We start from the raw sequence: 11,275 nt of genomic DNA, 5'->3' as shown, positions 1-11,275 counted from the left end.
TGTTGTCTGAGTGCATGGTGCCCATGCGGGATGCGTGGGTCCAGGAAGCAGTACATGAGTGTGCATGGTAAGCTCAGGGTGAGCAGTGATTTAGTGTGTAGGGTTAGTGGTGCATCAGTGCTGGGTGACCAATCATCATGAGGGGTATGTTAGTGGTGTGAGTGCAAGCTCAGAATTATATGAAGAGTGTGACTGCAGGGTGAGCAGTTTGGTAGCAGGGTGAAATTTGTGAGTGAGTGACAGATAAGCTGTATGCAGCTTGAGAGTATGAAGATTGTGTCGTGTGCAGGGGGAGCAGTGTGTAAATATAATGTGAGCGGTGTGTGCATATGTAGCATGAGAAGTTGTGTACGTAGTTTGACCAGTGTGTGAGTCAGAGATGAGAGGTGTAGGATTGAATAGGGTAAGGTGGGTGAATGATGGATGAGCAGTCAGAGTGAATTTTATTTTAGTGGTATGTGTGTGCTTCTTGAGAGGTGAATGAGCAAGTGACTGAGTGCCGGTTGAGCAGAGGCTCACCCCCACCTCACTGGGTAAGAAAAAAACAATAAAATGAGTGGTATTCTACCTGCAGCCTGAGGGCCTCTCATTTATCCTACACATCTCATGTCTCTTCACAGTGCCAGACTAGAGTCAATCTCAATAGCACTTCTTTCCCCTCCGATTTTGCCAAGTCCATTGCCTTGGTGTGGTTTTGTTAGATAGTAGGTAGGGACAGTCAGAATCTCGTTCATCCATTCATGCTCGTCACTAATTAGATGACGAGCCATTTGGCTAATCTTGTACCACCATGCGGTGGCTCATTGTGGGTTACTCAGCATCAAATCGGTCTTTGTCCAAACAACACATTTAATCCGGAGTACAGCTACACGTAAAGCTATTCTCACAGGAACAGGAATCACATAAAGGATAGAGATAGTACACTCTCCAGTACTACTCTAACAATATAAATTGCCTACAAACTGTCCTGAGAAAAGTAAGGTATGATTAGCAGGTTATTAAAATATATATGTGATATGCACTGATTATGTGTAAACAATTTTTTGAAATCTATCTTGAATTCAAATATATATCAGCTATCATGATGGACACTTGTATATCTAAGTTTACACACAAAACTATAATATTACTAAAGCTAGTGAATAAGCATTCCCAATTCTAAAGCTATAGTTAAATCCTAAACATGTTAACTGTGATAATTTTTATGTGTTAAACTCTAAATGTGTTAGCTATAATAGATTTAAATATCAACAAATAAACATTCCTAAAACAATATACCAATAAGGATGAAATATGTGTGGTGCAAAACAGTGTACATCTTAGGGCCCGATTCCGAACTTGCTGGGAAAACCCTACGGCCGACTCGTGCCCGTAGAGCTTTCCGACCGACTCGTGCTCCTGGGCTCCGAGCGACAGAGTATGATGAGCCGCAGCGCTGACGTACTCGAGTCACTTGGATCCCCATTGAAATCTATGGGAGCCTGGTGTACGATGCGTACTTAGGCTCCAATAGACAAAAATTGCACGTCTCAGACAAGGGTGCCCCTGTCGCGGGTATGCCTTGGTCCCGCCCGCACCATACATGCATGTGTAGGGGGGACCCTTGGGACCCCTCCAGTGATCGAGTCGTAGGGTCCCGGGTGAAAGGGTACCCGAAACGGACCCCCAAAGTCCACTTCCTGGAGCTTTTTCAAGTCGGAGGCTTCAACTCAATCCAGCTGCTTTGCATGTGCATCGTACTTAATCGCCCAGGAATCCGCCCCATTGAGCTGTGTGTATCGGCCATGGCCGAGTCCTCTGGAGGGGATCGTTGACGCGTACGAGTCGCTTGGAGCACGAGGCGAATATCGCATTGTACTTGCTCACTCGTGCAGCTGTACGAGTCACTCGAAAATCACGTGTACGACTCGGACTCGCTACTGACGGATGCTGTAAGGCGCGCTTCTGAGCGAGAACGGAATCAGCATCTTAGTGTTTAATTCAACAGTTAATTGTCCATAAATACTTTGCACATTTTAATAGTGTTCATTAAAGTAGTCAGGCAAGCATTTTTCTTAACTGGGAAACACATTTGTAATCCATGATCAGCCAGAGCAACATCATTACCTTGCGGCCAAATACCCCGACATCCTAGAATAAAACCATGACATTTTTCACTGTGGAACAGTTTTTGAGGTTTTTGATTTCCTGTTGTAGAGCTTGATAATATTTAACTTTACTCTCAAATGCAATTTCATGGGAATTTTGTGAGTTTTTATATCGAATTGAAACATCAATCGCTACAGCAGAACCATCTTTGGTAAATACTACATCTAATTTACGTAGTTCAACTTGACTATGTTTTAAATGAGGTTCCCTATGTCATCCAACCCCATCTTTTCGCTCTATCAATGAGAAGTTCCAATATTTTGGTATGTCTTTTGATCCTCATGTCCTTGGTTTTAGGACATGTACCTGAAATGTGAACATTGTTCCAACATGGCAGAGGCTGTTCACTTTGGAGACCTTGATTTTAAAGTACCAGCAAGAGCTCACTGGATGCTGCAGAAACCGCAACGCTTTCCAATGCTGGGGACCCTCTCTGGGGGCGAACCCATTCTAGGGTTCCCTGCCCTTAACAAAGAATAGAACTTTTCCTGGTGCTCCTGCTGGCTTCTTCAGGATCGTTTGCATTAAAGCACTGGATGCAGAGAGGGAGCCAGTCTCCACCACTTTGGGTACGGAGATCTGAACCAGAATCCCTTTTGAACAGCCGAGGGCAGCAGAGGCCATCGCCCGTCCTTTCAAAATGGCACTCACCCATCTCTTCGGACTGACTGAACCATGTTCAACTGCTTTTCAAACGGAATGCTTATACACTTCGGCCTTCAAACTTCTTGTTTGAATATTTGCTTCTCCCAACAAGATCTGCACCTGGAGTGGCCCTACCTGGGCCCTCGCCCAGGTTTCTGAACACACCACAGCTGTCCTCCTACTCATCGCAGCTTAGGACCTGTGGCTCTCAGCACTGGCCTGATATGGGACTGATGCTTCAGCGCCATCCATTTTCAGGGATACTTGATTCAGAAGGTGAGTTGTTCCACACTCCTTAGCAGATTCTGACTTCCATGGCCACCGCAATGCTATCTATATCAACAAACACCTTTTTCTGGGGTCTGATGAGCGTCAGTATCTGGCGCATTAACCCGGCATTCGGTTCATTCTCCAGCACCAGTTCTGCTTACCAAAAGTGTCCCATTAGGCACTCTCGTGCATGCCTGGCTCCATGCTAGCGAGCCAGGCTTCTTACCGATTCAAAGGTTGAAACTAGGTAGAGATCGTTTGGCCCCAAGACCTCTAATCTTGCGCTTAAACTGATAAAACTGGGGGTTCCTTGTTCTAGCTAACCTGTGGAGAAACTTCAGAGGGAACCAGCTAGTAAATCGTTTGATTAGTCTTTGACCCCTATATCCAGCTTGGATGACTGGTTTGCACGTAAGGACCTCTATGGACCTCCATCAGTACTGCTTCTGATTTTGCCCAGGCATAGTTTATCATCATTTTATCACACACTCTCATGCTCTAACTCCCGGAGGAGCGGATGACGAGCCGGTGGTGTGCCTGCCGCTGTGTTTGCAGTGGGATCCCATGTCAGCCGGCATGCTCTGGCCCTCACCTTCATTGTGCCATAGGGTTTTGCTCTGCCTTCCAATTCACGTATGTGTTAGACTCCTTGATCCGTGCTTCAAGACGGGTAAGGTGGGTAACCAACATCTCCTCAGACGCCTGGCACCCCACATAGGTCTCCCTGCCCAGTGGCACCGAGCACAGGTGTGAAGGCAGTCAAATCTCCCTCAGCTCCTTGGAAATGGCCGGAACAGAAAGCCACCAACTACCATGACCTTTCTGTGATGCTGAATCCTCCGGGTGGACTGCAAAGAGCCCACCTGTTTACCTCTCGATGTTTCACGCCCTCTTGAACTCTCTCTTCAAACTTCTTTTCATCTTTCCCTTATGGTACTTGTTGTCCTTTGGTCTTGAGCCCGTATTTAGCCTTAGAAGGAGTTTACCACCCGCTTTGGGCTGCATTCCCAAGCAACCTGACTCAGAGAAGACCGGATTCCAGCGTACCAGGGGCCACTACCAGCCTAACACTATCCACAGGGTAAAATTTGATCAGAAGGACTTGGTTCCTCTGAGCAATGGCAGGGAGTCGATCTTATGTATGGCACATTTGGGTAGGGTGGGGATTTGGCAATTGGCTCTTCAATCTCCATTACTGAGGAAATCCTGATTAGTTTCCTTTTCTCTGCTTAGTAATATGCTTAAATTTAGCAGGTTACCACATCTGTTCTGAGGTCATAGTCGGATGCTAAAGCATGTGTGAATCAGGAAATACTGGCCCCTGAGCTGTAGGGGCTGAGGTCGTGGCAGCACACCCTTTTTTCAGATCATAGACCGAGGCCCATGGAGGCAGGCGGGCACCTGTGGGCCTGGCAGGGGGTGTCCTCACCGGACCCCGGCCGCAGAGGTGGGTGTCCAGGGCAGTCTGCATGGGAAGCCTTGGGACACCACAATTAGCGACCCTGCACACAGCCAGCACTCCGGGACAGGCCCAGGAGGGACTGTTCAGCAGCCTGCACTCCACCAAGGTGGGAAGGAAGGATAGGCATGCTGGTGGCATACCTCTGCAACAGGACCTGGGGGAGAGGGATTCTGTGGATGATGATCAGAGGTCTGACCTTGTGGGGCGACGTAGGAAGCAGAGCTACCCTGCAACACTACCAGCTATACTGCGGGAAGCTCTGGGGCGATTGATGATCGAGCGACACTCAGACAAGCATAGTTGTTTTGGGAGGAACCCGGGGCTACAAGGTGCGTTTAAAATGTTGAAGATCAATCACACTAATTCTCAGGCAACGTTTTGAAACATTCACAAACCTGCAGGTGATGGTGATACCATCCTTCTGTCCACTGCCCATGAGCCGAAATGGTCTGCCGAAGTCCGGCATGGCTGGGATTGGGTGTAGGAGGCCCATGGCGGCAGGACTTTTTGGGGTGGTCTGAGCCTGGGGAGGCACTGCCATTCCCACAGGATCGGGTTGGGTGAGTGTGTGTTCCATCTTGGGAGTACCTACTGCTGTGCCCCTCCTGAAGGTGCCAAGGTCAGGGCCACCGCCTTCCATGGTCCTTCACGCGTACGTTGGCCAGGCCCCCCAGGTAGAGGAGCCCACTCTCACCTGGTCCTCACCTAAGTGCCCCAGCTGCTGCAGACTGCTCTGACAGCCGGGACGCACGAGGGCATGGCCGGGGCCTTTCCCTACAATGTGTTCTGTCTAGGGAGAGGCCAGGGGATTCAGGCTGATGCTGTCATTCGCTCCGGCAAGTCCACCGTTAATGATCCTCAACAGGTTCACCTACGGAAACCTTCTTACAACTTTTACTTCCTCTAGATAACCAAGTTTGATCGTGTTCTTGTAGCTCCACCAGGGCCATTGCTGACCCCAGCAGGGTTGATCTGAGGACTTCACTAAACCATCCACTCAGTGCTAGCGACCATCAGTGTGTAGAAAGGGCAGGGACTCAATCAACATGAGCTTATGACCCGCACTTACTGGAAATTCCTTGTTTATGGGAAATAATTGCATTCCATATCACGAACAGGGTTCAGCAGGTTATTTACACCTGTTGGCGGAGGGTATTCGCACACTGATCCTTACAGTGCAACACACGTGCAGCCCTTTATATTCAAGGGCATCACAGACCTGTTATTGCTCGCGCTCGTGTAGCTAAAAGCCACTTGTTCATCTCAGAAGTTGGAAGCTGACCGCTGGGGGTCGCGTAACTAGTTGGCATGAAAGAGTCTCATTCATTATTGGAATTTACCAGAAAAATCACTCCAACAACTACAAATGGCCATGCACCACCACCCACAGAATTGAGAAAGCGGTATCAATCTGTCAATCCTTTCTGTGTCTGGGCTGGGTGAGCTTTCTCATGTTGAATCGAATTAAGTCACAAACTCCACTCCTGGTGTTGCCCTTCCATCAATTACTTTAAGTTTCAGCTTTGCAACCATACTCCCCTTGAAACCCAGAGACTTTGGTTTCCTGGAAGCTGCTCAGTGGGTCATGGGAGTAATGCTGCCAGATCGCTAGTCAACTTTTTTAATAATATGGGAGTTGGGCCAATACTAACACCCAAACTAGGCCACAATAACAATTTACAACAAAGGGATGTTTGGGCGTGCATTTAAGCATTCAAAAACTACTTTCACAACTAAAGTGGTTAGGTGTCTTTATTTCACATTTCTATTCTTCACTTGATTATTAGATATATATTGACCATTTAAATCATGTTATAAAGAAAGACAATACATTTTTAGAAACATTCAACACTACATCAGAAAATAATTCCAGCACATATGTAATTCAACACATAAATGACCAAAAAGGAACAAAACATTACAAAAACTAACACAATGAACAGACAGACCAGTCCTAAACTTGACAATAGAATAATGGTGGCCTCAATTATTTACGTATTCACAATCTAACAGTCTGCCATTCACAGCTAGCTGATACAACAATTATAACAGGCACATTACCTTGTTTGTACACTGTATTTAATCAGTAGAATGATGGTGATTCCAGCTAGCTGGGGTAGGTCGATGCGTTTCAGAACCCTGCTTTTCTTTTTTGGTTCGCCTCAGGACCAGGACGGATCAGACACTAAAATATTGTAAGAATTAGAAAAGTTTTCATCAGCTAAAGGTCCCTGTATTCCGATTACCCTGAGCCCTATTGTTTCGTTAAAGAAGTTTTCTTACCATTCAGGGATGTTGATCCCGGGTGCTGTGATTAGCAGTAATTAGCGAGCAAAGTCAAAAGGTAGAGAGAAGTTGGGGCATTTAGTATAAACCAACTGACTCTAATATGCGTGCACTTCATTAAAATGTCATCTATGAGCACCATCATTCTTTTTCATTTTTATAAAATGTCCAGAAGGAGCGTGGATATCCAAACAATCAAAATTCAAATATTTATTGTCCAAAAAAATGATGATTCCAGCTTCATGTTCAGTAGTTTATTCGAACAGTTTATTATTCTTCAAAAGTGTTGCGATCTTTGATAATCCAACATCAAACAAGACAATTATTAGTTTGTACACCCAACGCGTTTCGTCCCCCTAGGGACATCATCAGGGCTGTGAAGTAAAAAAGAAACATAATATCATGATCCAAAACATGATAGATTTAACAAAGTTTACAAATAATAACATCACATTTTTCATCCTATATACATTTCCTTCAGTATTGATCATTTTACCTATACTGAATGCAACATATTGTCTATTTAACAGTCTGCAATATCGGGAAGAAATACCTATACACAAAATTCAAGTCACACCTATTTAACCAATATTATCAGTTCCTCTTTCTCAGTAACCAAAACGTCAATCATAGCAACTACCTGAGACTTCATATCACCCCATACTTAGACTATTCAATTGATAGGGCAATTATGTTCAGCATACCTCCTATATTCTTATAGAACGAATCATTCCAAAAGGAACTTTTATATCCTAAGTTACTGCTGTACTCCTTCCTGATTAACCGAAATCCCTTCCTCCCCGTATTTGAAGAGAAATCTGTATAGAAACACAATATTGAATCACTGTCAGTGTTACCTCCAACTAAGTTTAGTTAATATATCATCCCAGCTTGACTTGTCCTTTGTTAGATAACTACCAGTCAGACCTCTCACCTTCAAAGTTCCATAAAGTGTTTTCTATCTTCCTCTTTGTTTAACCTGTCTTGACGATATTTCCACCTGTTATTTTATCTGTCAAAAAAACAGCACAGGGGATGTTTGTTTAAAAAACCATTCATTTCAATTCCATCTGCACCAACAACCCCTTGTAGTCCTTCATTTTATCATAATCCCAAAAACATGCCATCCTCACCTATGTCCATAATATTCTAATTCGACCATGTCCAACAGCAATGTATAATTCAATGATAGCTCACGGTCCACATCTGTATCTAAAAATATATTATATATATATATTCTACTATAAGTAATCCTGAAAAGATTTCCACTCACTCAATTTCTAAAATTAAATCCTTAATTTATTTCCTCTGTGAAAAAAAACTGCCTTATTCACATACCTTCTCCAAAGGCTATGATCACCCTCCAAGAATGAAAAGGTAGTTCACGAAAGGAGGAGCTTCGCGGGCAAGCAAGATGGCCGCGTAAGCTCGGAGCTCCGCAGACCCTCCGACCCTCCGCACATATCCTGTAAGAAATCCTGATCCACGGTGGTGGATTCCAATTGCCGAATGGTCACAGGCGCGGGATCCGCTTTCCGTTTCTAAATCCGACACTTCTTGCCAAAGTTATGTCGAGTTGAACTTTGTGCCAGGGATGCGCCATTATCCCGGAGGTGGCCGACGATCGAGACGACACGGTGCATGATTGATATGCGGAGTAAGCGTCTTCTATTCCTGCTGGCGGAGTGCACGTAGCCGCGGAGTTGCCTATTGCTGTCTTGGCCCTCGGGGAAGCTACGCTACGTGCCCGCTCGAGTGCCTACAGAGTAATCGCCATAGTTCCCTTTGTTCTCTCAGGACCCAACATGGCTGGCAGGGGTGAACCCGACAGGACGGTGAACCAGGCTAGCAGGAAGACGGTTCAACCCCAGACAAATAAGATCGACCGATATGCCCAGCAAAGGACCTCGCCCTCTGTGGTCGCTCAGTCTAAGGACTCCCTACGCACGGGCTCACCCGAGGGGTCAGAGCCCACTCTTCGCGACATCATGGGGGCTATCACAAGCATCAGGACTGAGATGCATAAGCAGCACGAGGTCCTGACACACAAGATGGACACCCTGGCTGTCGATCTCAACTTGATCAGGGCCGACCTGGGCAAGACGAATGATCGAGTGAAATCTCTCGATATCAAGACCTCCAGCCTCACGACCGATGTCTCGGACCTGCAAGTGGAGGTCCGTACCCTGCGGTCGGTTAATGACCTATTCTCGAGACGGCTGGAGGATTTCGAAGGACGTGCCAGGCGGCAAAATGTGCGCATCATTGGGGTGCCGGAGGGTGCGGAGGAAGCAGCTGTCGATCTCTTTGTTGAGGACTTGGTAAAGACCCATCTCGCTCCAGCAGGTCTCAGTCACTTTTTCTCGGTGGAGCGGGTCCACAGAATACCTGGTGGCCCTCCGAAGACGGGCGTCGCCCAGAGACCCACCATTGCCCGTCTATTCAATTTCCAAGATCGGGATGCGATTCTCCAGGCCTCGAGGCGACATGGGCTTCTCAAGTTCCAGAACGCTGATGTGAACTTCTACCCGGACTTCACCAGGGCTGTTCAGAGACAGTGCCAAAGCTTTGCGAGGGTGAAACGGCGCCTCAGGGACTTGGGGCTGAAGTACTCCATGCTGTTCCCCGCTAAACTGCGCGTCGAACGAGATGGCCGAGCCCTGTTTTTTGATATGCCTGAGTCTGCGAGTGACTGGCTGGACACTTTGCCGCACCGTCGAGAGGAACAGGAGGAACATTCTGAAGGCGCTTCTGGTGGCCCTGATCTTCAGGAATAGTGCTTCTCGCACTGCCTTTATCGGTTGGTGTGCCCGTTGACTGTGACTGATAATGCCAAGCTGTTGCACTTTATTTGGAATATCCTATTCTTACATGGAGGGTGGCAGGGGGGGACTGCCGGGGTTCCTTACTCCTCTAGGGTCTTTTTTGTAGTTTAGTATATGGGGCGACAGGCACACTGCTGGTTGGGTGGGCTTTTTAGTCTGCTGCAGGGGTGCAGGGTGGGGGGTGGTGTTTGGGATGGTTTTGTGTGTTTTCTTTGTTTCTTTCTTCTTTCCTTCAGGCAATGGGTAATATCTGTTTTGCTTCACTTGTCGGTGAGGCCTCTGGGGGCTGGTGAGGACTTGGGACACGACGATGGGGGGTAGGAAACTGCAAGTTCTTTGTTGGAATGTCAATGGCTTGGGTGATCGTATTAAGAGAGGGGTGGTACTGCAACTGCTTAAGCGACATATGCCTGATATTGTTCTCTTGCAGGAGATGCACTTGGTGGGGAATACGTGTAGAGCACTCAACAGGAAGGGTTTCAAAATGGTGGCTCATTCGGGGTTCTCTTCGGGGTCCCGGGGGGCGGGTGTTATGGTGCGCACGTCCCTCCCCTTTGAGATTGACTCCACTATTGTTGATGAGAGGGGGCGGTACGCAGCCGTTGCAGGGCGTTGGGAAGGGCCTTGGTAGCGCCATTTTGAATTTGCCAGCGGGGTTGCTCATTGTGGGGGGTGACTTTAATTCTGTTTGCTCCGGATCCTTGGACCGACATCCGCCTAGAGACCTCCGTGATTTGCAACTGTGGTTGCCCACTTTCCTTGACACTATGGGGTTGGTCGACTGCTGGAGACTTCTACATCCCTCCCAGAGCCAATACTCATTTCATTCTGGCGCTCACAGTAGTCTTTCCAGGATCGATTAAGTCCTTGCCTTGGCAGCTCATGCACCGGCGGTCTCTGAGGCCCGCTTCTTGGCAAGGGGTATCTCGGATCATTCCCCGCTGTGGGTCTCATTCGACTTTAACATTGTTGTAACGGAGCGACCGGTGGTGGTCAACCCGTGGTACTTCCGCAACCCCAAGACTCGTGCTCTCCTGGCCAAGGCTATCGAACTTTACTTCACCGAGAATGTGGGGTCGGTTACATCGGCTGCCACTTTGTGGGAGGCTTTTAAGACGGTCTTGCGGGGTGAGGCATTTTCTCTTATAGCTGAAGCCCGTAGGAATAGAGACACTGACCTGGCGCGTATCGAGGCGGAGATCATGGAGCTCGACTCCCTACTGGACGCGGGCCCTGAGCCCGACCTGCTACATACTCTCTCCCTTAAACAATCTGAGTATCGAGACCTTGCCACCGACGCTGCTCTCGTCCTGGGCAGGGAACAGCAGGGTCGGATCTACGACGTTGGTGATAAGACGGGCAAGTTGCTGGCTTGGCTTGATAAGAAAGAGAGGGACAGCCGCGTTGTCCCGGAGATACTGGGAGAGGACGGAGTGTTGGTCACCGACCCGAGCGCCATCGCTCAGTCCTTTTCGGACTACTTTCAGGGTGTTTATTCCTCTGTCTCGGACCGGTCTGAGGCCGACTCGGGCGCTTTCCTGTCGGACATCGATCTCCCGTGCCTTTCGGAAGCGGATCGAGACGACCGGGATAGGGATATCTCTGTGGACGAGGTTGCACTCGCAATTCGTTCCCTGAG

At 47.7% G+C, this 11,275-nt stretch overlaps 1 pseudogene; it reads right to left on the bottom strand.

Moving 5' to 3' along the window:
- Positions 1 to 2,431: 2,431 nt before the first annotated feature.
- On the bottom strand, positions 2,432 to 4,318 carry LOC147732976 (28S ribosomal RNA; annotated as a pseudogene).
- Between the last annotated feature and the right edge of the window lie 6,957 nt (positions 4,319 to 11,275).

The sequence above is a fragment of the Lissotriton vulgaris genome, chromosome 2_1 (assembly GCF_964263255.1).
Source record: "Lissotriton vulgaris chromosome 2_1, aLisVul1.2, whole genome shotgun sequence".
Classification (NCBI taxonomy): Eukaryota; Metazoa; Chordata; class Amphibia; order Caudata; family Salamandridae; genus Lissotriton; species Lissotriton vulgaris.
The sequence above is the reverse complement of the archived record's forward strand: the minus strand, read 5'-3'. Positions and strand labels throughout refer to the sequence as shown.